The sequence below is a fragment of the Peromyscus maniculatus genome, chromosome 3 (genome assembly GCF_049852395.1).
Source record: "Peromyscus maniculatus bairdii isolate BWxNUB_F1_BW_parent chromosome 3, HU_Pman_BW_mat_3.1, whole genome shotgun sequence".
Lineage (NCBI taxonomy): Eukaryota > Metazoa > Chordata > Mammalia > Rodentia > Cricetidae > Peromyscus > Peromyscus maniculatus.
In genome coordinates, this window is record NC_134854.1 from 49,866,675 (window position 1) to 49,873,821 (window position 7,147).

The window sequence follows — 7,147 nt, forward strand, 5'->3', positions numbered from 1 at the left end:
ACTACTGTATTACACTCAGTCCTGTTAAATTTCATTATAATTATGTACTTACTAGATTATTAGCTCTGTGGAGAAATATGTTTACTATTCTGCTAACCCTCAGTGTTTGAAAAAGTAGCATGACAGAGGAAAATCTCAAGAACAAAAGTCAATCTTGTGGAACTGTTCTTATGAGCATTTAATGAGAATTAAGCAGAGAGAGTAGGGAATAATAGCTAGTAGAAGAAATAAAATAAATGAGGATATGTTAGGAGAGAAGGACTAGAGAATTGGGTGCATGAAGGGGATTGCCCTATGCTACTGTGGAGTACTACCGTCACAGAGGTACAAAGCCATTTGGTTGGTGTGGGTCAACTTCATGATAGAGAAATGAGTCCTTCATGGAAGCTGAGTATATTCCTTCCAAATGCAAAAGAGCAAATGGACAAGTTGTTACTCCTTATTTCCTGGCCAAGGTCACATCCTAAATGTCACATTTGGTGGCTGTGGTTAGAGCTGGGAAGGTGAACACATGCACCTTTCAGGCTTGATTCCTCTTGTTACCACTAATACTGCTGAAATGAAGAAACCCACATGTAAGAGGCATCTCATATGTTCTGTTCTGGTTTTTTCTTTTTAAAGGCCATTTTATCCATTGACTGTGTTTGCCATAAGCAATTAATGTGGTAAATGTAGTGAGACCAATTCTGGAAACTTAGCAACCGCAGAAGGCCCTAGCTCCCCTCAATAGATTAGAGCCTAGCATTGGGGGAGAGGGGAGGCCCAGATCCCAGCTCTGCCATGTATCAGCTAAGCATCCTTTGTAAAATTACTTGACCTCTCTCTGATTTAATGTTCTCTTCTGCGATATGCAATAATGAGTATCTATCTCAGAACAATATACAGAATTTAGAATAGTTCTTAGCCCATAACAAACACCATATTTATGTTTGTGATTATTAATTTTAGGATCTGGTATTCTAATAAAAAATGCATTAAGAACTTAATACCATGTTGAGAGGAATCAAACATTTATTGACATGGGGTTTTACCTACTAATTAAAATATTTCCCAGCAGTGAATTTAAATTAGAATTTGTACAGGTGTACATTTATTGTATAAAATAGGTTCTTCTCAAGAGTATGAGGTAAACGGAAAGAATGCTAATTATTGCTTAACAAATGCAGCTAATCTGCTGAACAAATGTTAATTTGTCATCCAAGGTCATCTGTAATACAAGGTATAATGCTTTCATAAAAAAAAAAAATCTTTGGGTTGGAACGCAATGGCTTCTTTGTAGTTGTTGGTGACACCTGCTGGGCAAGAGCAAGAAGGGGACATCAGAGACACCGTGATTACAAGGAAAGGGGTAGAAAGTGGGGCTGGGGAGAAAAGGAGAGAAGGAATGGGAGCGAGGAACACTCCTTAAAGAAGGGTCGCATTACAAGATCTAAGTCCAGGCTTTAGTCTTTCGACCACACCACAGAGGTGAGGGCCTCAGGCCTTAAAAGGGCCTCTTCATTTTTGCCAGTCTGGCAAACCCCAAGGACCCCTTTTGAGGATCACATCTAAAGGTATAAAGTGAAATTCATAATATTACAAATGAAACCAACTCTTTTCAAGTGCAGTTATCAAAATATTACTTAAAAATTTTATCATGCATTAATGTATAGATAACTTCAAATCAAGTGCATAAAATATAAGCTGATCAATCTGAAAACTGCCCTGATTTCAAAACAGTGGTGAAGGCAAATGATGTTTACCCTGTGTAATGCAATATTAAAAAAAAATTGACTTTCAAATCCCTGTAATGTGTGTAATATATATGCAAATTAATCCTAGCACGAGGGAGGCAGAGGCAGGTGGATCTCTGTGAGTTTGAGGCCAGCCTGGTCTACAGAGCGAGATCCAGGACAGGCACCAAAACTACATAGAGAAACCCTGTCTCGAAAAAAACAAACAAACAAACAAACTACTGTGATTTAGGATTACAGAGGACAGGAGCTGCTGAAATTCTCAGGCAAGTTTCTATGGGAAAGGAACAACTTTGAGAAGAAGTTACATAACCCTGTGGGTCTGGACCAAATCATCAGGGTCCATGTAAAAGTCAAGCTGACATGTTCCTCTCTTATTCTGCAGCATGCAGCCTCATCAGAAGAAAGAACAGAGGTATAATTATGTCTGGTGGAAAGTCATCAATCAGAGGTGGGAAGAGGAAATAAAACCAATGAATGAACCATGGCTAATCTTGCCTAATACTCAGCACATTCTGGAAACTGGATCTCTTTACCCTCTCCTTGCCCTTCCCTGTACTTCTGTCCCCATCATCCCTTTTTGCTATTTGTTTGTCTATTGTGTGTTTGTTTATTTAGCTCACCTAGATGCATTATTTACAAATTTTCCTTCTGGCTCTTACTCTTTCACATCGTGTATCTGTTAGCTCTCAACAAGCTAGTGTAGCACTTATTTCCTGATCAGGGTCCATAACGAGTTTGTGTTCTAAGAAAAGCCAGCAGCCAGCACTGTGTATTGACTGCTAGCACAGAAGTACACAGCCGAATCTGTGGGCTCACTCGACTGGATCTCGATGGTGCATGGTGAGCCTGTGGGGCATCTGGCTGAAATATGTTTATCGATCATATCTGTTTTATCAATGATGTCTGCATTCTGGAAGTAAACCAAAAACTTGAGTTCTTCTCCCAGCTTCTTATAGTACCAGTAAACGTAACTATGTCCTTTTATGGGGATGCAATCCATTTTGGCTTTCTGTTCTTTTCCTTTGACCAGATATCTAGGATTCTGGATGACCTCAGTGTCCGCGGAGCCTGTGAAGGAAGGAAATAAAAACTGAAGGTAAGTCCAGAAGGAAGTCTGTTTTCGCAGTTGTAAGAGAACCTGCTGAAACTGGAATACGACCCGCTCAAAACAGGGACTTACTTGTGGTCCAGAATAAAAGGGCCAGACAATAGAGAAGTTTGAAGTGCATGCTCGACCCATAGAGAGCCTTGATCGTCTGCCTTCTCTGCAGGCTTCCTCATTACCTTAGGCAGTGTTCTCATGTCGTAACCACTCCCAATGGACTGCTCAGTTGAATACGGACGACAGAAACGTTGTACAGGATGTGGGAGGGGACGCTGAAGCTGTCTTAGATGATATGAGTTCCAGCCTGCTTTTGTTTTTCTTCTGTGCCTTACTAATTTGCTTTTTCAGTAAAATTTACAAAATTCTTTAGAAAAATATGCAATGCAGTTAGAGCACTAATAAGACAAACAGCCTTGCCTTAACCAGAGAGCTGAAGAAACAGATTACAGCTGAGAAGTTTTGAGTCTGTACTGTTCTTAGATTTCACCACACTCCATTAATGTCCAGAGAGTTGAACCACTGAAATTTATGCCTGTCATTTATTTGCTTACGTTATAGAGTATATGTATAATATATATATATATATATATATATATATATATATATATATATGATAGTATATACATATATGTGTGTGAATATTGAATTATGCCAGGCAATCTTGTATGTCATTTAAATGTATCTAAGAGAAGCTATCCTATTTATATTTTCTATATATTTATATATTTTATTTTGATTTACACAACTGTAGAAAATTCATTCCCATTCATACTTAGTACCCCATTATACTCATTTTCTGGAACTCATTATCCACTTGATACTTTTATCACAGTAGGTTTTGTGCTGCTACAAACAATATTCTACATGTCTTGTACACATGTCCAGAACTGTACATATGGCAGGATTTTCTCTGGCCTTGGGCATATACAAACAGCCACATCAACTTTACACAATATGGCAAAATCCTTTCTAAAATGATTAAGCCAAATAAGTCTACCAATAGTTTATGAGTGTTTTCAATGAGTCACATTCAGGGCTATAGCTGATGCTCAGTTGTTCTTAATTTTGTCTATTAAGCTAAAATTGTGGCTCATGGTACAATATAATTTTAATTTATTGTCATATCTGACAAGGAGATTGTATGTTTTTTATGTTCACAGACTACCTGTATGTCCCAGAAATGGTCCTTTACGCACATTAGTTTTTGGCTGATTAGCTATTATTTACCCATAAGTTGCTTATATCTACAGGGTACTAATTCTTTCTTGGCTGACTATCTTGCTTCTCTTCCTATTTATGATTTGTACTTATGTTCTCTTTACAATGATTTTTGTTATATTTCTTAGTTTAGTAGAATCACTATTCTTTGAAGTATACACATGCTTGTATTGTTTATAAGAAATTCTCCAAAATCAACCTTGTGAACATCTACTACATTGTCTGCCAAGGCACTTAACATTTTGAGTTAAGTGCTTGTATTATTTATAAGAAATTCTCCAAAACCAACCTCATGAATATCTAATAGATTATCTACCAAGGCACTTATCATTCTGAGTTTGCATTTAAGCACTTAGTAAGTTTGTAATTTATTTTGTTTTATTCCCATGAAGAAAGATTTAAATTCATCATATCTTGTAGGGCAAAACACTCATTTTAGAATAATTCATTGTATGGTACACCACCCCTTCAAGATCTGCAGTGACATTTCTCTCATACATTAAATTCCTCTAGAAATGCCTATTTTGGTATTCTACTATTATTTCCATTTGTCATCTATGTTTCCTTCATTGTCATATGTTGCAAAACAATTTGACAACTGTAGGGCAAATTACACTGCTTATAATTCTCCAATATTATCTTACCTCCCATGCTCTTCCCTTTCCTACCTAAATTTCAGACTTTCCAAAATTTTAGAGAAAAGTTCCACTAATTTTGCACTTAGTGTTGTTCTGAATACTTAACTGGTATTGATGAGAGTGGGTATCCTCAGTATTGGGCTCATTTATTTCTGACCATAATGTCGATTTTCACTTGTTTCAGACTTTTGAAATATATTCCTCTGTAATCGAAATAACTTCCTGTATTAAAATCTTGCTTATCTTTTTTTTTTTTTTTTTTTTTTCGAGACAGGTTTTCTCTGTGTAGCTTTGCGCCTTTTCCTGGAACTCACTTGGTAGCCCAGGCTGGCCTTGAACTCACAGAGATCCGCCTGGCTCTGCCTCCCAAGTGCTGGGATTAAAGGCGTGTGCCACCACCACCCAGGCACTTATGTTCTTATGTATTGTGCCTGGATGTTTTAAATTTTATATTTTGTTCCTGTTTGTTTAAAGATTTCTTTTGTTTTTGAGATTATACTATAGTTGCATCACTTCCTCACACTCTTTTCTCCTCCAAATTTTACCATACACCCCTCCAGCCTCTCTTTTCATTAATTACTGTATATCCCTGAGGTGTCTCTCTTTGCATATATTTAAGAAATTTTCCTTTTAAACTTTTTGTCATTGTGTAGTACGATGTTGTATGTGTAAAGAAAACTGACCCTTTATGTCTGTTCTACCCAGGAAACCTACTGAATTTAGCAACTAGCAGTACAATGCTTCTAGGGGGATTTTCGCGGTCTCTCTAAACTTCATCTCCCAGTAGTTGCTTTTCTTCTCCCTCTTTCTCATTGCCACCTGTCTTAGTGCTCCACTAACTGCAAAGTCAGTGCAGTGTTTAATCAACGAGACAATTGGTGCTGATCACTTGCTTATTTCCGATCACAGATGACGAGAACAATTGATTTCAGGTTCCCCATCTATGGAAGATGCTCTGGGGATGACAAAATCTACTATTAAATCTCGATAATTTTTTTATTCAAATAGTTGCTTGGATATCTCAACTCAGTCTTTTAATTGCTCTCACCAAGAGCATCCCAGTAATCTGACAAATAATTCCAAATGCGCTTTGTGCCTGCTCTTAAAATTCCACAGGTACTTTACAGAAAATCCCACATCGCCCCCTAGTGTTCAGAGGGGCAAATTCATCTATATCTGTTCATTTTATTCACCCTGTGCTGAGTGGACTGAAGGCATGTTAAGTATCACAGCAAAATAACAAAAGAGGCAGTAATTAGTGTGGTGATCTTCACATAGTCCATAAAACTTACACTAACAATCAGGTACACTACCACACATTGATGGATGCTTTCTTAGTTATTTGCTTTCTCAACCTTCCTTTGGGCAGGGTGTGTTTGCTGACTACATATCTGTCCCAAGTTCTCTACTCTCTTCAACGTATAAACTGTCTACAGATATCTTATGCATGCTTGTTTTTTCCGACTATTCTAAATATGCCAAATATCTTCCTCTGACACTAGCCATTTTCTGATCCTTGGTAGGTACACTGGAATGATTTCAACAATTCCCCAGGATCAGAGCTCCCTGAACCTCAACATAAATCCAGATCATCTGCCCATGACCCCCCTAACCCAGTTGCCTGCAATAGTCATCTCCAAACCTGTGCATTGCTACTGATGCCTAAACAATTGCCAAGGTTTTTAGATCTGTTTCCTAGACATCTTTTTAAAAATCCCTCATTTTTCATGAACACTATCATCATCTGAGTCAGTGTCATTGATAGCCTCTTTCTATTCATTAATTATGACAATTTCTTTCCTGAACAAAACATTTTCAATGGCTCTTCCATCTGTCTTAAATGTTCTTTTAACTTTGAGTATCCCCACTTCCACTTACTATATTTGGCTTGTCTAATTGTAAAACATTCAATAACAGCATTTATAGTTTGCCTTATAATTTTTCTTAAAATGAAAATGACACATATATGTATAATATCAGCTACTTCAGATCCTCCGGGTTGGGGGGAGGGGTGGGTTGGATCAAGGGTTTCCTGTAATAAATCAATCACATCAATTTTTGTTTAAAAAAAATTTTTAACTGAATTTTAAAATGGAACTAGAGAGTATATTACTGATAAAAAAAAGGACATATTCATGGATATTTGGAATTTATATCAGTCTGTCAAAATAGAATTCCTTCTATATTCCAGTAGAGGTGGTATCTGTGGTTCGAAATTGTGAAGTAGCGAATCAAATGATAACTCTCAGACACCTCAGGTCTGTGTGAAGGGTTTACAACACGCCCCCCACGGTCCCATTTACCAGGCGGACACTTCCGCCTAGCCATTTCCGGGTCAAAGCGTCTCTCGTAGCCAGGATACCCAGCGGACCCGGACATCTCCGCCTAGCAAGTTCCGGCCAAGGCATCTCGCGTGACCAGAATCCGTGACGTTACATGGCTACGTAACG

At 37.8% G+C, this 7,147-nt stretch overlaps 1 pseudogene across 1 annotated transcript; it reads right to left on the reverse strand.

Annotated features, from left to right (window-relative positions):
- Window positions 1-2,478: 2,478 nt before the first annotated feature.
- Window positions 2,479-3,064, reverse strand: LOC143272210 (T cell receptor beta variable 16 pseudogene; annotated as a pseudogene). The gene is made up of 2 exons (XR_013049640.1): window positions 2,917-3,064; window positions 2,479-2,804 (listed from the first exon to the last, which is right to left on the reverse strand). The product of XR_013049640.1 is annotated as a T cell receptor beta variable 16 pseudogene (transcript).
- Window positions 3,065-7,147: the final 4,083 nt, after the last annotated feature.